Here is a 24,361-nt window from a genome sequence, read left to right on the forward strand (position 1 = left end):
GGCCATTAGCTAGAATTTCTTCTTTCGTTTTGAAGAATGCGGATTTGGCAATTAGTAGAAGGCAGCGATCAGGTTCGTGGCGCCCAAGACAGTGAGTGCGGTCTATTGTTTTGGGTTCGAGGGTGATGTCCAAAAATACGGAGTAATGGCGAATTAGTAGTGTTTCAGAGCCGGCTCACGTTTCAGATGGGTCAGGGTCCAGAATGTAGAATATGAGGTTGTTTCGGCGTGATTGGTTTTCTGCTTCGTCTGTACGATCCTCGAGATCGCAGAGCTGGCGAGTCGCCTGAGTGCTTATTCCTTCTATCTATGCACGTAGTGACTGCATGGTTTGCTAATGACCTTCAAGCGCGCTGATGCGCCTGCTTAGATCAGAAATAAGGTTGTCTGTTGTTAGTAACTCGATCGTTTTTGAGGTCTAACTTCCGCGATTAATGTCGACTGGCCGCCGGACAATTTTTGAAGTTCCGTAACTACCAGGGAGCGGCCGCCCCCCCCCCCCCCCCCCCAACTTTTTTCCAGGGGGGCCAGCGCCGATAGCTGATGCGGTTCGCCCGATCGGCGGTGCTCGCCGCTTCGGTCTAAGCACATAGACGTACCAAAGGTAGACTTGTACCGGTTGTTACATGGGGCTCGCCTGCGACATATCCCACCGCTGTCGCACGCTATAGCCCCAAGGGTAGCGTTGACCTGGCGGTCCGGTGTCCCGCGGAGAGCATCGGCAGGTTCCGGCAAAGGACGATGGCATCGTCTAACAAGAACCAGGTTTAATACTGCATCTCGTACGAACGGCAAGAGAGCTGGCTCCAGAGAGAAGTCTGACACGCCCACACAGCAGGCGTCTCAACGGGGACCTATCGGCGGGAGCATTCTTCAGAGGGAAAGGAGGAAGGTTCCGAAGACGCGCACGTGTCGAACCAGCGGTCGTGTTCATGGCAAGCGTCGCTGACTCAGACCCGGCGGCGCCGTGTCCGGATCCATCCGGCCCGGGGCGAACACTCTCTCCCCGAGCGCCGTGCTCTCACAAGCGTTTGCACACGACGACACGTGGCAAGTGGATCTGTCTGGACACGACTCCCGAGACGGCTCTGGGCGGCAGACGGCCAAGCGAATTGTCCGTTGCTCAGAATGATACTCCTGCGTCCACCGCAGCCGCGTTGATCTCGCACGGCGGTGGCGAAACGTAACGCGGTCTATTTGCACGTCTCTCATCCCTTAAGTGTATTTTTTAGTAACTGCAGATCTACAATGCCGTTGCCTCGGAAGATATCTGGGTCTCAAAAGAAGGTCAACAACTTCGTGCCTGGGACGAAACGTTTAGGCAATGCAAGCGGGGTTGCACAAGGTATATTGTGTCAGATTTTTTGTCGCCACTTTGATTATTGATGTGTTTCTAATGCCCCTTCGTATTTGTATTTTGGCAGGCAGCTGGAAGCACCGCTCATGAAAGTCAACCAGATGAGCGTGCGATAGGAGCAGCAGATATTGAAGGTACGTTTTTGCAATGTTTTATTTCCACAGTGCTCTTCATGTGTCTCATGAACTTTCTGCGTGTCATGGATGTTTTGCATATCTTGGTCTATTTCTTTTTTTTTGAAAGAATACCTGATCAAAAAAGAATTCATACAGTGTTGATCGGCTAATAATCCCTTTTATCTCACTTATTACAGAGATCCCAGCAACCGTAGCACAAGGTGGAAGCCCCTCTTGGCAACATTGTGCTCCGATAGAAATCGCAAGCCATGACGACATGCCCCCGGATGTTCGATCACTGCCTCCAAGGAGCTACAAAAGAGCTACTACGAACGCGACGTCGTGTTTTGCAATTTGTGTCAAATAGCTTTCAAGGAAAGAGGAAAAAACGTTCCAACAGTGAAACTGTGTTTCATTCACAACGGTTCAGTAATTGGAAAAAGCTGTTGCAAAATTTCAGTGTCATGAGAAGAGCCAATTTCACTGCGTTTCCGCTAGCCGCCAACTGTCGAAAGAAAAAGGAATGCGTGAAGTGCAGCTATTATCGCAACACAGCAGCAGACAATAGGAGGAAGCCAGGCAGGCACTGCGTGTAATAGTGAGTTCGGTGCGTTACCTATGCCGCATAGGTCAAGCTTTACAAGGGCAAACGAACGACGAAGGCAACCTCCTTGATCTGCTAGATGAACGATCGCAAGACGTGCCTGCTTTGAAGAAATGGCTGGAGAAGCGAGATAGGTGACTGAGCAGCGACATACAGAACGAGCTCATAGAAATTATGGCGCACAGCGTTCAGCGAGGCATCATCGAAGGCATCAGATGCAGTCCGTTTAATGGAATCACTGCTGGCGGTATTACCGACGTAACAGGCAATGGGCAGTTCACATTTTGTGTGCGTTGTGTAGACGGGATAACACTGAAAGTTCGTGAGGAATTTCTTGGCATGTACAACGCACCAGACAGCAGAGCCGAGACATTGTATAAAGCCTTGAGAGACATGATTTTGCGTCTGGGCCTGGACTTTCAGAACCCAAGGGGCACTGTTTTGACGGGGCCGCGAACATGGCAAGCAGATTTACTGGCGTGCAGAAAAGGATTACGGAATCTGAACCACGGTCAATATTTGTGCACTGCAGTAACCACTGCCTAGAGTCTACTTGGCACTCCAGGAGGTCACAAGGAACTGCGATATCATCGGCGACGCTCTCAACATTGTAAAGAATGTTTCCAATGCAATACTCGAATCGAAGAACAGGAAGACTGTTTATTCGAGCGTTGTACTTCCTCGGGTAATGATGCCGGTGAGCAAGATTGTTCTAGGCCTAACACCCTACTGCTATCACTGTGTCCAACGAGGTGTACAGTAAGAGTGAAATCAATGGAAAGGTTCGTTGAGAGCTATGAAAGGGTGCAGGCAACTTTGCATGTACTGGTGCGAGCTCAAAGCTCTCTCAGTGGCACCGGCAAGACAGCCTTAAAAGGATATGAGAAAGTATTAAAGAAGTTGGAAACTTTATTGGGGCATCAATCTTTCTACAGCCCTGTTTGGCCCGTGCGAGGAATTAGCGAGGATGCATAGTGAAAAAATTGCGCAGAAACACGAGGACAAAGCAGGGCGGACAAGACGAGGACGAGCGCTACTGAAGATTTATTCCAAAACACATGTATACATATGAATAGGGAAAAAAAAACAAAACGGACCACACCCGAGTGATTTGGCCAAAAAGCGGAACTCCCTATCAGAGAAGCGGACGGAAGTCTGGCTGATGCATTTATCTCCGCTGATACGCATATGAAACGCTTCCATGAGTTCCCGCTCAAGTTGACACTGCATCTTCTCATCGCTCGCATCACAAGTGCGGCAATGTTTTGTTGTCTTGTCCCTGCTTTGTACTCGTGTGTCTGCGCAATTTTTTCAGTATGCATATCAACCAAATTGCCCAACTTTCTGCTCTCCTTAGCGAGGATGCTTCAGCGCCCAGTTAACCGGGAGCAGAAGAAGCAGCAGAGGCTCTTTGTGGCAGCGGATGGACTAAAGAGCAACAGAGTTAGGTCAAAAGGAACCTCAAGCGCCCAGAGTTTCGCCCAGAAGGCTTCAATTCACAGACAATCCCGAGGAGCTGGCAGCACTTGACGGCAAGTCCTTACAAAGAAAAGAGTTTTTTTGCCGCTATCGACCACTGAGATCCGACGGCGATTTGAACAGCCTGGCATGGAGCAGCTGATTAGCCTCGAGCGCATTTTGACTGACGCTGCTGAAGGTCGAAACTTCGCGTCGAACGACCTAATGAGCTTTTAGGAGCACACGCTGCAGATTCTGACATCAGCAGGCTTTCAGCGCAACTTGTGCTTCTCCCAACGCTCCTGCGTGACGAGGGTCCAGTCGCAAGTGAACGCATTTTACAAATTCTGCAGGGGAAGTCTGCAGACATGCGTAATATGATGGACCAGGTTGTCTGCAACTCGTGTTTTCTGTGCCTGCGTCAGCTGCTTCAGGAGAGCGATCTTTCAGTGCTCTGCGCAATCGAATGACGCAGAGCAGGCCGACACGCCTTCTCCTCCTCCACGCGCACAAGAAGAGAGTTGCGGACCTGCATTTGCATGCCCTTATGAACGGCAGAACGAACAGCAACCTTCGGCCTCCTTTGAAAACCTCTCCTGCCCAACGTCCTCTTGTCATGCTAGCCTTGAAGCTCGCCAGTCTGCGATACTATAGCTTTATACCTAGGGCCTACTTTCATGTCTACTTGCATGAATATATCAGTTCACATTTGCTTCAGTGCGAGCGCGAATTCAGAAATATTAAAAATGTTTTTTTTCGCAGCTTTCGAATCAATTTACTCACTTGCTCGGTCTGCGCAGGTTTCAGTAATTATGAAATTTACAACCATTTTTAAAGTGTATATACCAATGTGGAGTAAGCGAGGATGCAATTATGTAAAATTCAAACGGCTACAATGAATAAGACTAAGAAGTTTGCAGGAGTCAAGTGGATGCAGCTAGCACAGGACCAGGTTAATTTGAGGAATATGGGAGCGGTCTTTTCCCTGCAGTGGATCTAGTCCGGCTGATGATAATGATGAAGCAAAGACAGTACTTTTCCCCCTCCCAACACTCCCAAAAGCGTTCCGGAGCCCCTGGTAACTACAGTTTCGAGTGAGGCAGGGCCGGGGTTAGTATCTATGTCGCCGGACGACAAAAGCAAGGAAATAATGACATCAGCACGCTCAGTGGCAATGGCAAGCAACACTGCGGGCTCGGCAGCTGCATCCGAAAAATTACGGAAGACTGTCGAGTCGAGACTAAAGTGTGAAACGGCGGAAGCCTGGCGCCATTGCCAATGACGTTTGTTCGGGCTACAAGCGCCTCGCGACAGCGACGTCCGAGCACACGGCCGCCGCGCGCCCTGGTGCGATGAGTCAGCCCGCGCAGAGCCGAGCCGCTCCGACGCCCGCGCCCGACGACAGTGACGTCACACACGCGCGCCAATCAGCAGGCGCGCACATGCGCCTAGCGACAGTGACGTCACGGCTTGGAGGAGACCAATCAGGAGGCCGGAAAGACAGGGCCCGTATTACGGAACTGTCAAATCAAAAACTTGCCAAAAAGCCCCGCCGTAGCCGCGCTCCTATTGGTCGGCCGTGGCCGGCGGCCATGTTGCTTTCTTGCATCATGGGTGGCTGTCGTTTACGTCACGGACATGACAGAAGTGGTGACGCTGCACACCTAATTATGCAGGCGCATTTTGACGTTTTTTTTTGACGGCTTCGAGGCGGTCAAAATTGGACCATTGCGTTTTTTGACAGAAAATGGCGGCAGCGGCGGCGTATGTGGCTGTAAGGCTGCGTCGACCGAGCAACGGCGAAGGAGGGCGCACGAAGACGCGTTTGACTTGCCGGACGAGCTGTTCCGACGCCTTTTTCGACTGGAGTAGCAGACTGCGGTGTGGCTGTGCGACGAACTCGCCCCGATGAATTGGGAGGTGTGCGCGCGAGCGCGCTGTCGGTGCAGCAGCGGGTGCTGTGTGCACAGCGGTTATTTGCGACCGGCGGCTTTCATGCAAGCCTCGGCAGCCGACGTCACCTCTGTGCCACAGCTACATACAAATACATACAATACACCCGGCGATGGCATCTTTCCACCACCCTCGGGCCGATACACTTTGCCAACTTCAACAGGACACGCTGCAATGTTCCGCCCGGTCATCATGCTGGCACTAAAGCCGACAACGCAGAAGCACGTGGACGATATCCCCCGGCTGGATCACGATTTCGGTGCGACATCCGGGACACCTGCGTCATCCGGGACTTCGTGGGAAGCCTTTAAAAGAAAGAGCCAGCACAGCGGACGACTCAGTGGGCTCGGCGGCACCGATCGGCGCACGATGCTAAATTGTGTGCTCTTCGTTCTTCAGGTTAGTGACAAATGGTCCAATGTCAAATCTGTAAAGAGCAATTGCGTTGGTCTTGTTGTGCTGCCGAGCCCGCAGTGCTTGTTGTGCTGTTGCTGTGAAATGCTCTGTGTAGCCAAATTGTTGCTGAAGCTCAGCGGTGACGTAGAGGAGAACCCCGGTCCGGATAAATTGGATGAGATTCACGCTATGGTGTCAGAGATTAGGGCGTCACAAATTACTTTACAAAATGGCTTGCAATGTGTGGAGCGTAGGCTGACCGAAATGGAAGCATCACTCGCCACATTGAGGGAAGACCATGAAAGGGTAAAAGAATGCGTGAAAGCAGTCAGTGACATGGAAAAAGAATTTACACATGTAAACAGGAAAATCGACGATCTAGAGAATCGTAGTCGAAGGAATAACTTGGTCATCTTCGGTTTAAAGGAAGGCGCTAAAGAAGACAGAGCAGCACTGGACCAAGCAGTCATAAAAGAGACATTTAAAGACATTCTGGGCATCGAGGTCCGTTCTGTAGAACGAATTCACCGAATTGGTTCTAAAAATGCCCGTCGTGAACGACCAGTTATCCTGCGATTTTACGATTTTGCCGAAAAGATGGAAGTATTGCGCAATTGCTTCAAATTGAAGGACAGTGCAATATCGATATCAGAGGATTTCTCGGCAAGTGTCCGAGAAACGCGTCGAAAGTTGTGGGAATATCTAAAATCGAGCGCTCGAAAGGCGATAAGGTAGCCCTAGTGTTTAACAAACTGAAGGTTAATGATGATATGTATGTGTGGGACGACACAGAAAACAAGCGAATTCTAGTGAATCGAAAACAAAACACTGTCAACGGCAATACAAGTGAGCAGGACTGACACAAGAATACTACAGCACAACTTACAATTTTAAGCTTTAATGCCAGAAGCATTGTCAATAAAACTGACAAATTAGAAGAACTTTTGCTGTTGTATGCCCCCGATGTGGTCATAGTCACAGAAACATGGTTGCATTCCAGTATAGACGATCATGAAATAATCCCTCCCTCCTACTCGCTACTTCGTTCAGATCGTGATGGCCGGGGAGGCGGGGTGGCGATTGCCATTAAACAAAGTCTGACATTCCACCAAGACCCCGGAATAGCTAATCATGAAAGTACTTGGTGCAATTTAAGATTTAACGAATCTTCGATATTAATAGGTGCCATATACAGACGTCCTGGGGAGACTGAAGATTATCTTACGCAAATGCATGACTTCTTACATAGCAAAGTCAACGACCGGACTAAACTGTTGATAAGTGGGGATTTCAACCTTTCGGGAATTGATTGGGATACAATGAGGATTGGAAATAAAGAAGTGCGTAGCTGTGAGCGGCTCCTAGATATAATGTTCAGTCTCTCATTGACACAAATTGTTAAAGAACCTACTCGAGTGCAAGGAAACTCCCACGCAATTCTTGATCTGCCCCGCCGCGGTGGCTCAGTGGTTACGGCGCTCGGCTGCTGACCCGAAAGACGCGGGTTCGATCCCGGCCGCGGCGGCTGAATTTCTTGAAGGCGAAATTCTAGAGGCCCGTGTGCTGTGCGATGTCAGTGCACGTTAAAGAACCCCAGGTGGTCGAAATTTCCGGAGCCCTTCACTACGGCGTCTCTCATAGCCTCAGTCGCTTTGGGACGTTAAACCCCAATAAACCAAACCAAACCAATTCTTGATCTTGCCTTCCTGTCAGAATCATTAAATCCAGTAATAACAATAGAAGAAGGTATCTCTGATCACACGATGCTTGTATTAACATGCTGTAACTTCAGCGCGGGTAACAAACGCCGTAAAAGTTCTTCGATGAAAGCAGTGAAAGACTACAGCAGGGCTGAAGATGAGAGTGTAATAGACTTCCTTGACATAGCGCTAGATGATTTTTCAACCGGAGAATCCCGAGGACCAGTGTCCGTAAACAGCCTGTGGGTAAAACTAAAGAATGCGATTGCGCACTGCAAATCCAACTTCATTCCGACAAGACAGAAAAGAATTAAACGCAAAGCTCCGTGGTTAACACGTTCAATAATTCACCTCAAAAGAAAATTGCGTAGAAAGAGAAAAAGAAAAGGCAATAGATTAGAGGTGGTTGCGCTGTCAAGTCAACTGAGGTTGGAGATCAGGGCAGCAAGGAGGTTATTTTTTACCGACACATTAGCAAATTTCTTGAAAACACAACCGCAGAAATTCTGGCGATATTTGGCGGAACCAAGAGACCACACCAGAAAATTAGAAATTGCTGGCATAGTCGTCGAGGACGAACACGAAATAGCCAATTCCTTCAACACGTACTTCCAATCAGTTTTCACGCGAACAAATGCGGTAAGCATAGCTGAGACAACTTTTGATTCTCTGATGCCCGAGATAATAATAACTGAGGATGGCGTGCTAAACTTACTTCTGCAGGTTGACACGAAAAAATCATCCGGCCCAGATAGTATCCCAAATCTGTTTTTGAACCGATATGCGCAGCAGATATCCCCTTTCCTGCATACTATATTCATCGAGTCACTGAAAACTGCCACGCTCCCTGCTGACTGGCTTCGCGCGAAAATAATACCCATTCATAAACACGGAAACAAATTAGTAGTTGACAACTACAGACCAATATCGCTTACAAGTGGTTGTTGCAAGCTTATGGAGCACATTATTAACAAAGCAATTATGAGTTACTTGGAAGAAAACAACTTATTGAATCCGACCCAACACGGTTTCCGAAAAGGGCTGTCCACAGTAACGCAATTATTAGAAATAACGCATGACTTCACGAGAGCAATCAATTCCCGAGAACAAGTTGACAGCATTTTTATTGATTTTTCTAAGGCTTATGACCGTGTTGTGCACTGTAAATTAATTCACAAACTTAAGCTCCTTGGCATTAATTCGGAAGTAATAGCATGGATAGAAGCTTATCTGTCAAATCGCACCCAATATGTGGTTATAAATAATAATGAATCGGAGAACCTCGAAGTAGTTTCAGGTGTACCGCAGGGATCCGTCCTGGGACCTTTATTATTCCTTATATATATTAATGATGTTAGCTCTTGTATTGTCGATGGGGTGAAAATCAGGCTTTTTGCTGACGACTGTGTGATTTACACAGTCGTGCGGGGAGTTGAGGATCAATGGAAACTCAATATGTCATTAAATAACATTGCTTTCTGGTGCGAAACGTGGGGCATGAAAATAAACGCAGAAAAAACTAAGTATTTAAGTGTAAGTCATAAAAAATCGTTGTTAAGGTTTAGCTACACATTAGGGGGGTCCGTTCTCAGCCAAACAGACACTGTTAAGTATTTAGGGGTAACACTTACACGCACAATGAAATGGGATGTACATATTAACAACACCTGTGCAAAAGCGTTTAAAACACTAGGATTTTTACGAATTAAATTAGGCAAGGCTCCTCCTGAAGTAAAACTTAAAGCCTACAAAACTCTAGTCCGACCAATTCTGGAATATGGTAGCATAGTCTGGAACCCGCATCAACAGTACCTGACAGATTCCTTGGAAAGGGTGCAAAATAAAGCACTACGATTTATCTACTCGAAGTACTCCCGGTTTGAAAGTGTCAGTGCTCTTAGAACACAAGCAGGCATTCCCACACTTGCGAGCAGGCGTCGCGTTGCCGCCATGAAGTTTCTTTTCATGCTTTACCATGGGTCGCTGCGTATCAACAAAGATCAGTATCTGCAGCTACCACACCATCACACTAAACGAAAAAATCATGATAAGCACATCCGGCCATACGTCACACGGTGCAATACTTTTAAGTTTTCGTTTTTTCCGTCGTCCGTAGAGATTTGGAATTCATTGCCAGGGGATGTTGTTGACGACGATTCTGTGTCTAGCTTTGTCAATAAGGTAGAATCTTTGTTTCACTCAGTGCCATAAAGCGGAAGCTTTTTTATTTTTTTCTTTTATTTTTTTTTCCTGCTCTTTTCTACCGTTTGATTTTGGTTGGAATGATGTTCTGTTTCAGATAACAAGTTCTAGTGTTAATATATTTTACAAAGTGTTGTACATTGTTAATACCTTTGTAACCCACTGCCTGTATAGGCCTGTCAAAGGCTTACAGTATTGCTAAATAAATAAATAAATAAATAAATAAATAAATAAATAAATATTCTTATGCTGGCAAAGAACTTTATTTTCCCCTGCAAATCGCACTTCGTGGTCGTCTTCTGTTTCACGGTCGAGGAAAAAGAAACAGACGATTACACATCACATACTGCAACGCTTCACGCTTTGACATTTTTGTCATCGATCGTAAAAGCCGAACAACACGGACCTTAACAAGTTGGCTTCGTTGATTTTTCCGCACTTAGATCAACCGCACAATACCTTGATTTTCGACGCCGCGTAAGAAAACAGTATCAAGGCGTGGGACAGCTGTTTTCGTGCAAAGCGGCTCGTTGACGTTTTTTACCGCCATCTGCGCACCCCCGCGGCAGCAAAAGTTACCCAATAGCAAATTTAATAGCCTAACTTCTTGCGCTTCTTGTTTTTCTTGATATTTTTGAGCTTTAAACATAACTTTTTGGCAAAATAAAATAATAATTATTTTTATTGTTGTGCATTTCTTTACTCTTTTAGCAAAAAATTAGCAGACGGTCCCTCGTTGCGCAGACAAATGCTTCGGGGCGCCGCTCTGCTGTAATTGGCTGATTCCTCGTTGCGTCAATTTTGCGTCAGGCGTCGACGTCACATCGTTTCGTCATTTTGACGTCACTGTCAATAACTTTTGACAAAATTTTGACAAAATTCTGTAATACGGTCCCTGGACAGGTTCTGCATAGTTCTGCTAACGGACATATTACCTTGACAATGAGCCATTAAAGGCTTCCGCCTTAAAAAATCACAAAATTTCTTAGCGTAAAGACGACATGCATGGCTTACCAACCTGCATAGCGAGGCAGAATAGGTTAAAGGGGCCCTGCGACGTAGATAAAGCATGAGGTCTTTATTCTTTGTAAGCAGAGTAAGGGGCATTGTGGCTCCTGAACTCCCAAAGAGATTTTAATCTCCAGAAATGCTCGTTTCGAGCCGATGGTGTCGCAACGCAGCGGCCATTTTCGGCAGCGGAAATGAGGTGGCATCCAGATTGGGTTTTCATATTGTGCCTTTATACTCACGATATGAATCCAAAATATTATGTCTCTGAGTACTAATTTCTCGTTGCATATAGCTTATATGTGCCAGTCAAGTTGGAGGCTACCTTGCGACAAGAATTAGAACCGACGACGTATGCACCTTCAGCTGTATGCCTTCTCTCACCCTTTATCGCCTCTACCAAGGTAGATGTACTATGGTAGCGTAGGCTGCATAGAAGCCCATACGTTCAAAACATGGCGGCTTATGGTGCGCAGCCAGCGCCATCTTCGAAATGCGTGGACAACTAAAAAGTGACGTCATAATTAAAACAAAAACGCGACGTCGAAGTCACGTGCTTTAGTGACGTCATATTCGTGACGTCAGCGTCACGTGCTGCTTGGCGGGAAAAATAAACTGCTCAACGCCGCGACGCTTCAGCGCGACACCCGACACGAGAACGAAGAAAGAAGACACGACGAGTGCCGACCACCAACGCTATTTTTAGGTAGTCAGTTCCGTTGTGCCTTTTTCCTTCGTCCTCGCCTCAGGTGTCGCGATGAAATGTGACGCCGCCAGACAGGTTATCTCTCGCACATTGTGCAACCGCACACCTCTTTTTTTGCGTACGGGGGCCCCATGGCCACAGACGATGCCCTTTTCAGGCAAAAGCGACAGAACCGCACCCAACCGAACGAAACTACACAGAAGCGCTGGCAAAAGGGAAAAGCGGAAACTGTACACGAACGATGCACACCAAGAACTCGAGCAACAAGCAACGAGGAAAAAGTAGGGCTAGCAGAATCGAGTTTCAAACAAAAGCAAGCAGAATGGTCAAAAGATATGACAAGGGTATGACATCAGAGCACCGTCAACCTTGGCATCGTCCCGCTGCCATAGCCGCTGCTCTGAGCGAACGCTGTCATAAAAATTTTTACAAAGCAAGCGCTATACTTTCTAACAAAATGCACACAACTAAAACATTGTAAAAAGGAATCACTGCAATTGTTTTGAATGCTTTTTAAACACAAAATATGTCCTAATTATTTTCCTCTTCTAGTCGTGTCTGTCCACTTATTTCATTTTGGCGCTTTAGTTCCACTAATTTGATGTCGCTAGCACTTGGTTCTGGATCGCATTCGAGCTCCGGCTTCGCGACCTATTTCAAATGACCTTGCCTCTACCCTTAAAGGGCAACTCCGGCGATTTTTCAGCCATTTTAAGTTAATGGCTGTTTTGTGTTCCTAAGAACCTCCTCTAATGTGTACGATACAAGGTTTTCAAAAGCAACCGTAAAATAATTTTTAAACAGCAAAAAACGCAAAACTCGAAACCGAAACCGCAAAACCGAAACCGGGGAGGTGCCTTCGCGCGGTATTGACTGTGACGTCACGAGCGGGTTCGCCGCGCTGTGAAGTCCCCGAAGATATCACAACTACCCTGAGCCGCGCTGTCGACATGACTGAAAGCGCGGAGGACAGCTTTTCCGAGACCGACTCATTCCGACTCATTCGACGATTTTGGACTGGACGAGTCGCCTTTTAGGTATGATCCACCGCCGCGCGAGCCAGCCTTGTCACACCGCAGGCCGCGTCACCTGCAGCACGGAGACGGCCAGTGCCGGCCGACCCAGCCTGATACAAAGAATCTGCTGCCGGAACGTTGCCGCGGTGCACAACGTCCTTACAGGGGCATGCATCAGCAACAGTCATCTCTGCGAAGCTTTATCTCGACGGCGAGCTTTTGGAAGTGAGTTCACGCCAGCTACAGTTCTACAATCCAACATACCGCTTCTTCTTGACGGCCGCGCTTCGTTCAGCTGGCCGCTGCGATAGACGGTTGTACTAAAATAACGTTGGCACAGAATATGCCTTCAAGCTCCAGTTGAACGAAGCCTTAGCGAGCCCAAAGCTCTCTTTGAAGTACACGCTGTCTTCATAGCAATCTGGCGCGAAACGTTCCGAGCACAAGCTGGAATGCTTCCTCGGAGACCAGTTTACACGGTGGACAGCTCTCACCAACTTGTCGCGAAGGTTCTTATCGCTAGGAAACCTACGCTAGGTCATGCCCGTTGTCACAGATCAAGAATTTGTGCACCCCACAGCACAACAGAAGTTGCCGTGACCCATCACTCTGGCGTACACATCACATCAGGCACATTGAGATGGCGCGAAATTGTACAGGTGGTAGAAATAATTCCGGAGAGCTCCACTACGGACCTCTTTCTTCCTTTCTTCTTTCACTCCTCCCTTACGTCGCGGTTCGGGTGTCCATTACTACGTCATTCACTTTCCTCAAAACCAATTTTCTGTTTTCCCCTGCACTGCCAGCGCCAGCGCGCGCCCAACCAGCTTGACACGCCGCCCCGCCAGTGACGTCACAGAACAGGGTGGCCTGTAGAAGTTGCTCGATCAGTGGGTGCCGCTCACTTCGAGGAGCGCTTGTCTTCAAAATTCGCTTGCGGAGAAACTACGCCGGTTTCAGGTGCGAAATTTTACATGAGGCATCAGACTATCATAAAGAATACAGGCTTAAAATTTCATTTCAATCGATGCGCGTAGAAAAATCGCCGGAGTTGCCCTTTAAGGCGCGGTTCAGGTGTCCATCGAGATATGCGAGACAGTTACTGCACCATTTCCTTTCCTCAAGAACCAGTCTTCGTATCAAAATTGTGATGCAACCGTTCGTCGTGTAGCGTTCCGGATGGTGCCATACGCCTTTGTTGGTGGATGTCAATGCACCCAGTGCCTCAGTGGTTACGGCGCTCGGCTGCTGACCCGAAAGACGCGGGTGCGACCCCGGCCGCGGCGGTCGAATTTCGATGAAGGCGAAATTCTAGAGGCCCGTGTACTGTGCGATGTCAGTGCACGTTAATGAACCCCAGGTGGTCGAAATTATCCGGAGTCCTTCACTACGGCGTCCCTCATAGCCTTAGTTGCTTTGGGACGTTAAACCCCAATATACCAATACCAAAGCGATGCTTTCGCGTTCCCACATGTAAGCAGTGTTTGCAGATTTTTTTTTTCAACGTGCGCTGACACAGCACAGCAGACGCGCGTTTCTGCATTTCGCCGCCATCGAAACGTGGCCCTCGTGGCCGGGATCGAGAAACAAAACGTTTATACCGAGATCGAACACGCGACCTTTGATCTTAGCACCGCATCCACTCAGCCGTTATTTTTTTCTTTAATAATGCGAAAGCATTACTAGGCTATGTAGGCGAGGTCGTGTCACCAAAACGTGTCCGAAGTAGTGCAGTTCTCAAAAATGTAGGACCAAACGAATGGCTGTAATCGGTACGGGAGGATTGCGCGAGAAACTGTATAAAAACTTTTTGTATTGCGGGAAAAAGTGGAATAAAGAAAATGAAAAATGAAAACGATGTGAGGATGACTCCTTCCTGTGTCATACATGATTTCGCTGGTTTCACTAACTATTTGAAGCTTTGAACACGCACAGAACAACACAGCCTCGGGAATGACTAAAAGAATGGCGAACCAAATCAGTGTCAGGCTATGCACGCGATCATGCGTGCAGGGATAGGAAGAGAGATAAAGACGAGCCACGGGCAGTAGTCGGGCGATGCAGGCACTTGCTTCAGTTAAAATAAGTAAATAAATTCTGATGCCGGATTACGCGAAATTATTCATCGCGGTATTTCTTGGCATCGGATTGGTGCATTTGCAAACTTGGTGTTCCTCCTTTCTCTAGTTAAGCGTGCAACACGTGTACTGAGTCGTAGTCTGGGAAAGAACCCAACAGCCCGCGCTCTGTGCGTCCTTCGAGGCCCATAAGCGTTGTTGAGGACGAGGGTCGGGGTCGCGGCTCGACGGATCCACGGTCAGCACGACGCCCGTTTCCACCTCCAGGCCAAGGACAGGAATGCCGCTGAGCGACGGAGTTAGAAGGTGGCGGAAGAAGACTTGAATTTATTTACATATTTACAACAGAAAATGCGACTGTGACTACATATTGACAAGAGTCCGGAACAGGAAGTGTGTCTGCGACTGCTTTCGTCGCCGAGTTTTATACGATCCGTCTTCCCTAGTTTCCTCACTCGCGCGCACAAACCTCCGCCCCCGCACCTGTGGACACTCGTCACGCACGTCACGTCACGCGTTGAGCCGGGAAGACAAGGATGCCTTCGAGGTAAAGTTGATTCCAAGATGTAAGGTTCTCGGACGCGCCGAAGGTTCCCCGGGCTGTCAACACCTGTCCGTCAGAAGACATCACTCACGAAGGGTCGGAATGCGAGACCATGAAAAGGGCGGAAGTGGGCCTTTGTCCCTTGGGGACGTTCGCCAGCCCGCCGCGATGCTCGATTCTCAGAAGAGCCACCAAAGACGACGGCCCTTGACATCCGCCATAGTCGCTTGTTCCGGTGGGGTCCCGCACTGAGGCGTAACAAAGGAGGCCACCCTAGCCGCGTGCTGAATCCGGAACGACTTGAGGCAAGCGTCGTTGAGTCGGAACCATCCAGGCGACACGTACATGTTGGTTGCTTCCCGCTGATGCCGTCCTTAACAGCGTGCGTAAGATCCGCCTCCTGGAAACACCGGCCCCACTACCGGCCGTTTGCCGTTCGAAAATGGAGGCGCCTCTGCCCAAGTCATCGTCAGGCTGCAGCTGTCGGTGCCGGGCTGCGTGCCACGTTGGTACCAGGAGGGTGGCGGTCTCATAACAGGAGTCGTCAGATAAACACCGTTTCAGCTGACTCTGTACCCGTTCCTAAAATACTCCCACTGCATTCTCTTTGCCACACCGAGGCATTGCGCGCCTTTTCCTGAAGGCGGGGCAAGGCAGAGGCAAGCGGGCCTTGCACATAAAGGGAGGAGGTGCGGCCGGCACAGGGCGCCTAACCGAATGGAAATGAGTACAAAAAAAAATCATAAAACGTCAACAAAAGCACCTACAAAGAATGATTAGACGCTTACCTGAGGAGTGTGCCCAAGTTTCTGGGCTATTAATACACGAGCTTCCCACCGCGTTTGAATACTGTACGATGCCGCCTATGGGAGGGGGCCAAATTTTGCCCATTTTTCAGACTTGCAAACTGCATAGCGCCGTAACACAGATAGTTTTCCAAAATGATTTCGGTTTTAGGTACCCCAACATATGTTTTTTAAAAGGGTCTGTGTCGATCTGTCATAGCTTTGATCAAGAAGCTTCCCGAGGCCTTTTTATCTGAAATCTGGCATTGCGTAACATATATGGCGCCTGGTAGCTGGCGCCGAAGCGATGAATTTGCGTTAATTTTGATGCTCTTCTTTTTGTCAGGTGATTTTTGCCTTATAGAAAAGAACACATGTGGGAGTTCGAACGTAGTGTATGAACCGGATTTTTAAATAAAGAAAGTTATTACGATGAAAATTCTCAGAACAAATACACGGTGTGTACGGTCTCTTGACCTGATAAGTGACCATTGTTAGTTTGTTTTGAGTTTGTTTTGTTAGTTTCTTTTTCTCTTCCATGTCATTTCGCGCTGCTCGTTTTCTGTTTGCATTTTGATATTATTGCTCAATTTGTGTTCTGTTCTGTATCCACTCCTGCTTGGGCCTCACGGCCTGCAGTATGCCATAAATAAAACAAATAAAATAAAAATCCCACCAAATTCTGGCGTATTCTTTCCCCTAAGCATAAATCTAATCGGTTCGACCTTGTAGGACCTGATGGCGGACCAGCTGATACTAATCAATTCAGCAAAGCTTCTAAATGACTACTTCTCATCTGTGTTTTCGCCCGTCAGCAATTCTATACCCATAGTTTTGCTAACCCATAGTCAAAAGGAAATGCCGGAAATTCAAATTAGCCCCGAGGGAATCTCCAATTAATCAGTTCACTCAAGCTCTCATCATCTGCAGGATGCGACCAAATAAACAGTAAACTGCTTAAAAACACGCTATCATTATCAAGCCAGATAGTACACCTGATATTTATCCAATCTTTAGACACCGGAAGCATTCCTGACGATTGGAAGATAGCACGAATTGTTCCCATTTTAAAAACAGGTGATCGCGCATGCCCAGCTAAGTATCGTCTAATATCCCTTACTAGCATATCTTCTCAGATTCTAGAGCACATTATATCATCAAGCTTAATGTCCCACCTTGATTCAATTTATTTCTTTGATCCTCATCAGCATGGCTTCAGGAAATCATGCGAAACACAGCTGGCCGAGTTCACTCAAGGCATAGACGATAACCTCCAAACAGATGCAATCTTATTAAATTTTTGGAAGGCATTATTCGATCGCATATCTCAATCATCTGCTTGCGAAACTTTTGTGCCTCGGAATTTCTACCAGTCTAATATGCTGGCTCGAACATTTTCTAAAAGGGCTTTCGCAGCTCACATCCGCCAATAACATCAAGTCACCCTTAACGGATGTAACTCCTGGTGTCCCTCAAGGGGCCGGTTTATCACCATTACTTTTCTTGACATACATCAACGACCTGCCCTCTAACATTCAATGCAAATTGCGACTCTTTGCGGATGATTGTGTCATTTAAAATGCCATAAGTTACCCGACTGATAATCTCGCTTTGCAACAGGACCTTGACGTTATTGCATCATGGTGTGAAAAATGGCAGATGGCTTTAAATCTTACTAAGTGCAAATCGTTGTCCTTCACTCACAAACACACCTTGGCGCATCACACAGCATTTCATCAGTCCCTATAACCATTGCAAAATCTTATAAATATCTGGGTGTGCGAGGTTTGTTAGAAAAGTATCCGACCTTTGGCCGAAGAAAAAAAACTGGCATAACTGGAGCGTTAGAAACCTAATAACCTTCAAAGTAGTCTCCCTGGGGCTCCATATAGATCTCCCAGCGGTGCTTCCATTGTTGGAAGTATTCCGAAAAGGCCCTTTTCGGAATGGAATTTAGCTCTGCTGTCGTTGCAGCCATAATGTCCTTTCTTTTTGAAATCGCACTCCTTTCAATGGCCTCTTGATTTTAGGAAACAGCCAGAAGTCGTAGGGGGACATATCAGGAGATTAAGGAGCCTGTTGAACTACAGGAGTCTGCTTTTTCGCCAGAAAAGTCTGAATCAAATGCGAGGAATGTGTAGGAGCAATGCCGCGAGGGATGCGCCAATTTCTTGTTGACCTCAATTCCGGTCTCTTGCGCACAGCACCACGTAGGAGATGGAGGACATCTCTGTAGTACTCGTTAGTCATTCTTTGACCCTGTGGGATGCGTACTCGTGGTGTGCCACACAGAGGGAGTCAAAAAAGCAGTAGCATCACTTTGACATTGCTGAGCACTTGGCGGGCCTTCTTTGGTCTTGGTGACGTGGAATGCGTCCTCTGTGACGACTGGGATTCGGTTTCCGGGTCGTACCCGTACACCCAAGACTCGTCACTAGTGATTACGGCGTCGGTGAAGTCAGGGTAACTGTTTGTGGAATCCAGCATCTCCTGTGAGACTTCAACACGAAGCTGCTTTTTCTCCACCGTCAGCAGCTTCGGCACGAATTTCGCCGCAACTCTCTCCATGGCCTAATCTTCGGTGATAATGGAATGTGCAGAAAAATTGCTGATGTCCACCTCTTCCGCAGTTTCTCGGATAGTCACACAACAGTCCCGCATCACCACAGCGTTCACTTCGGCAATTACCCGGTCATTTCGGCATGTTGATGGCCGACCGGAGCGTGGCTCTCTCTCCACGGATGTGCGGCCGTCTTTAAACCAGTTGCACCACTGCTTAATCTGTGTGCTGCTCATAGCATCATCACCGAAAGCCGTCTGAACATTTCGAATGGTTTCCACTTGGCTATCGGCAAGTTTTTGGCAAAATTCGAGGTAGTAGCGCTGCTCAGCTCGCTCCGCCATTTTCCTTGCAACAAAAAACCGACGAGAGCACTGCGCACTGCCTCACTCAAACGCTGCTTCCCAGCGACTGACGCTATCGGAAGGTGGGAAAAAATTCGTGCATGCGCACGAGGGTTCAAGGTCGGCTGCTGTAAGCGCGCTTGTTTCATATCCATCAGGTGTTCGCAAAAAAAAATAAAGTCGGATACTTTTCTAACAGACCTCGTACATCTCACATCAACACTTTCTAGGGTCACCCACATTAGAACCGTTTTCTCCGACGCTTCACGTACACTTGGCTACCTAAGAAGAAATCTGAAATCTGCATCCCCTAACATAAAACAGCTCGCGTACGAAACATTTGTACGGCCAAAATTAGAGTATGCATCATCCATCTGGCACTCAGGCAATCGTATCTCACCATCGAATTGGAATCGATCCAAAATCGTGCAGCTCGGTTCATCACTTCATGTTACTCAAGAGAAGCCAGTGTCACCGCCCTCAAGCAGTCCCTCCGACTCTCAACACTACAATCACGCCGTGTCGTTTCCCGCCTATGCTTACTTTATACATTTTATCATAACACAAGATCACGACACCCTCTGTTAACTGCCCCACGACGAACGTCCTCCCGGCTTAGTCACGGTAACCCGATAGCACGCATCAGTGGCCACACGTCTGCTTACAACCACTCATTCTTTCCCAGTGCAATAGCACTCTGGAATTCACTGCCTAACGACATCGCTTCATGCACTGCATGATCACAAAACATTCCGGGAGAAAATAAAAATTCACCTTGTACAGATTTTGATCGCTTCTGCGCACTTTGTAGCGAATACAGGTATGTTTAATATATCTTTGAAGAGTGGTTTATCGCCTGCTAGTGAACCCTGACATGATTACAGCCTTTGTTATGTTTGTTTGTTCGTTTTTTTTTGTTATGCATGTTCGCATCACTTTCGCCGTTGTAAACCAAAAAATTCAGAAGGCCTCTCTAAAGTGCTGCAAGGCGAAAGCGTTTCCTGGCCACTGCTTGTGTTTATTTACTTTTTATTTTTATATTTTGGTTTTGTTTGCTCCTTTTCTTAAATTTATTGTTTTTATTGTTATTTCCACTGCTTATTTTTATTTTGTTTTTATTTTTGTTGATTTTCTTATCTTTATTTTTATTTTCCTTTTCTTGACTTTACTCCTTTTATTTTATTTATGAAGCCCATGCATTCACTAGATGCGCCTTTATTCATGCTGGAACCTTGAGCATTTTAAGCAGTGACGCCGAAAGGCGGACGAATCTGCCGACGCGTCTGTCGACACTCCTGCCGACGCGTCTGTCGACAGGGCTGTTGACGCGTCTGTCGACACTCCTGCCGACGCGTCTGCTAACGACAGTATGAGGCATTAAAGGCTTTCGCCTTAATATGTCCCCCCCTTATGTAATGCCTTCGAGCCTTTAAAGGGGTCGTGAAATGTTTTTCGAAAATTTTGAACGACGTGTGTATTTGGAATTCTGACCCTTCATTCTATATTATACCTTGGTTCGTTTCATCGTCTGGGTTGATTGAATAGCGAAAAAAACTAAATTTCGGTTTCCCAGCGCGCGTCCCCCTCAACTCACCGCAAACGTCATTTTAAGAAGCCTCTGATTGGCTATAATATAGATATAATATAGGTATAATATAGAATATAGGTATAGGTATAGGTATAATATAGGTATAATAAGGTATAATATAGAATGAAGGGTCAGAATTCCAAATACACACGTCGTTCAAAATTTTCGGAAAACATTTCACGACCCCTTTAAAGGCTCGAAGGCATTACGTAAGGGGGGGACATATTAAGGCGAAAGCCTTTCTGTCGTCAACACAACATGGCGGCTTAGCGAGGCCTGTTTAGCCATAGTTGACCGAGGTTACAACACGCATATTGATTCGAATGTGGCACTGTCGTCTGCTCAGAATGGTGTCTGCTAGCTGTCAAGCTGACACATGTGCGAAAACTTGGCCGGCGCGCCGCACCAGTCGCCGCTTGCGAACTGCCGCCTACTGCAAGCAGGGACACGGAGCGGCAAGCATCTTTGCGCCGCTAGACTCATGCCCGGGCCACATCCGGTGTAACACTTTGCCACCGCACACCAGCGCCTGCGCGCTGCTTGGCTACTGAAGTTCGCACCAGAAAAGACAAAATAGCGATGTTATCAGAAAGACTGCCGGCTGTACTCGGGCGGCGACAAAGCATGCCTGCCCACGTAGCGCGCTTTCGGCAACGGCGCTGGACGGGGGCGCGCCGGGCGACGAACTGCACTGCTCTCTGGCTGCCCTGGTCGTCGCTAGGCCTGTTTCGCACATCGAAGCCGCGGTGGACAGCGCTTCGGAAGCAGCCTGGGTTATAATAAAATGCCTACTTTTGGCATCGCTTTACTGTCAACAGCATCGTCTCACAACAAAAAATATGGTCATTGTTGCGGTGAGCTCGGCAGCGGAGCTATATAGCGGACGCCAGGCGCGCAAGCCGGACCGCAACGGCCGGGCAGCGGCAGCTGAGCGGCGGCTGTGGCAAGAAATTTGCTCGTATTACAGTTGCTGCTTCTACCAGCAACTCGGCATTATTCAACGATCCTCAAAAATTATCTATTTTCCACACTTCTTGCTCCCATAGTTTATTATTTACGTGAATAAAAATCTTTAGCTCATTTTTATGACGCCAGCGTACGGGATCCAGGCTTGCCGGCCGGCCTGCAGACTCGCTGTATTTCACATTCGCACCAGAAAAGACAAAACAGCCATGCTATCAGAAAGGCTGCCTGTTATATTCGAGCAGTGGCAGCATGCCGAGCTTTCGGCAACGACGCCGCCTGCGGACGAGCCGGGCGATGAACTGCGAGGCACAGTCTGTTTCTTCCACCGTGCTGCGAGGCTTGCCGGCGGCCCTGGTCGTCGCTAAGCCTACCTGGTTTTGCATCGATACTATCGATACCGCAGCTGAGGGAGCTTCGGAACTGGTCAGCACTGTAAAAGGTACTACTCTCGTCACCCCTTTAACTGTGAACCTGTCCCATAATAAAATAAAGATATGCTCGATTTCCGCGACGCCAGCGGAGCTAGCAAATGCCAGCTATGCGAGCGGCGACCAGGCAGTAAATAAAGCGGTCATGGGATGAAATTTGCTTGTATCGTCGAATTAAATACTGCCAGCAACTCGGCATCAGCCAACGATCCTCAAAAATGATTCATTTTTGGCATTCATCTATTCCAGTGCTTGTTATGAGCGTGAACAAATAATACTAGCGTGTTTTTCTGACGCCGGCGGCCGTCATCCAGGCTGACAGGCCGGCCCCGAGAAACGCACCCCCACGTCATTATGACGCTGGCGCTCTGCGCCCTCGCATTCTGCCCCTTGTCAGTGCGACGCGCCGCGTGCGGCCTGTCATTGACATCGGTTGGGCGCAGGCGGCGAGCTGCTGTCAGTCGTTTACGCCGCTCGCAACGGCACGTCGCGCGCCCGACAAGTAGCAGTCATGCCGAGAGCCCACGACACCTCTGCCTGCGGGAGCCCCGACCGTGAACCTCCGAACTCGGTCGTGGACTCGAGTCTTCATCTCTATCGCAAGGGGTGGGTTGACTCGCAGCCCCATCTGCAAATTATGCCTAACACGCTTCTGGAATATATTTTTCTGCAGCAAAGAACAGAAGCGCGGAGCCGATGCGCGCCGCGATAGCTGACTCGTTCGTATCGAGTTCATGTAAACAGAGAGTCGTCGAGATGGGCTGACCTTGCTCAGCTCGATTCTCTGACTCAAACCACCGCTGTCAAGAAGCACCACCTAGATAGGTTCACGTAAGCAAGGCTATGTCGAGCCGCTGATACTGAAGCCAAGGAGGATGGAGAAGCAGAACCGAAACCGAAACTGGTCCCAGGTCAGTGATTGATGTATGACCACGCGCTGCAGTTTCACAGAGTGCAATTACGCGTGCAAATAATTGGAAAACTTTGTTTCACTTTCTGAATTTCTCATAAAGCTATTATTTTAGGGCAAACGAAAGTTGAACATATCTCTACGTTTCTGAAGATCTTAAAATGACGTGTCGAGTAGTGCGTGTGCCAGCCGACGGCGGCGCATGGTCGTTTCATGAGCACAAAAAGGCAGCGATTTCGAACGGGCTTTATTAAATGCAGACTCAATATTGTGTCGAAATATTTCGGAATCAGCATGTCTAATGTTTATGGAAGCAGTAAAAATTAAAACCGGGCAGCTTCATTTTCTTTTCACAACCCCTTTAAGGAAACTATAAGTGAAAAAAATGCAAAAAGCACTCGTGGGTGTCGTCGTGCAGCAACTTTTGACTCTAGTTAGAAGGTCAACTGTTGCGTACATCTGTGATGCTTTCAAATTAGTGATTTCGTAGCGTTGTCGGAATACGGTGACTGGGGTTTGGACTTCGGGTTTTAACCTGTGTTCAGAACCTTTTTGTTTTAAACCGATTTTAATAAAGAGTGCTGGTTTCAAGACCTAAAAAATATATTAGCATCAATGAAAGAACCGTTTTTTTGTCGACTGATTTCACTAAAAAGTGCTCGTTTGAAGACCTAGAAAATAGACTAGCATCAATGAACAATTTCGCGCATTATAACTATTCGTGCTTTTATTACAACAGCTATAGACGACTTCTTCTTGGTGTTTTTTCATTCAGACTTGTGTAATATGCATGTATGATGTGTGGCCAGGATCCTATCTGTGTGGCCCCGCCGCACAGCAAAAGATACGGCGCCGGACAGACTTGGCGCACTGTGTATTGCAGCGTTCCCACTGAGCACACAATATCCTGTAGATGTCTAGAAACATCTATAAAAGTCATAAATATCTTGGGCTGCAAAAGACATCTACAAGACGGTGTTTGACACTCGTCTAATAGACATCTTAGCCAAGACGCCTGGAAGATTTCTTTGGAGGGATATTTGCGTCTTCAGCTACACAAGGCGTTTAGAAGTTGGCTTAGCAAGTTGTCTCCAAGACATCCCCGGGAGACATTTTTGTGGCCGCGTACACATGATGCAATTGGCTTCGGCGCTTCGACTAGGTCACAACTCGGATGAACGAGTAGCCGACTGTCGCGCCATATTCCCGTGAATCGAAAAAAAAAAGCTGAAACGGAACTAGCAACAATTATAAGAATCCGAGCGAAAAGCTTAAAATTAAAGCCTGCACAATATTATATGTATCATATATATATATATACAGCAAACTAAAATTAACATTTTCAGCCATAGCGCTGCGCACGCACTTCTAAAATTAAGGGCTATGAAATTAAAGGCAGGTTTTAATTCTATGGCGGCGAAAAGCCGGCGCCCACGTACGTGCACGCGCGTGTGCTGTTGTTGTTGTTGCGACTGAAGGAAGAAGGAAAAGAAATTGCACGGGCCTGCTACTGGCTCTGTTGCTGAGCCACCTCCGCTGCCTCGTGCGGACAGAAGAGAAAATAGAGAAAGAAGGAAGAAAAAGAAGAGCGAGAGAGAAAGACGCGCGTCGCAACAGCCGTCGTCCGCCACCGAAGCGGCAG

At 47.7% G+C, this 24,361-nt stretch overlaps 1 long non-coding RNA gene across 1 annotated transcript; it reads left to right on the top strand.

Annotated features, from left to right (window-relative positions):
* Window positions 1-598: 598 nt before the first annotated feature.
* Window positions 599-4,090, top strand: LOC149349120 (uncharacterized). The gene is made up of 3 exons (XR_016289964.1): window positions 599-1,345; window positions 1,425-1,491; window positions 1,671-4,090. It is a non-coding gene; the product is annotated as an uncharacterized LOC149349120 (long non-coding RNA).
* Window positions 4,091-24,361: the final 20,271 nt, after the last annotated feature.

Source organism: Amblyomma mixtum, chromosome 3 (assembly GCF_055824585.1).
Source record: "Amblyomma mixtum isolate Tamu chromosome 3, ASM5582458v1, whole genome shotgun sequence".
NCBI lineage: Eukaryota > Metazoa > Arthropoda > Arachnida > Ixodida > Ixodidae > Amblyomma > Amblyomma mixtum.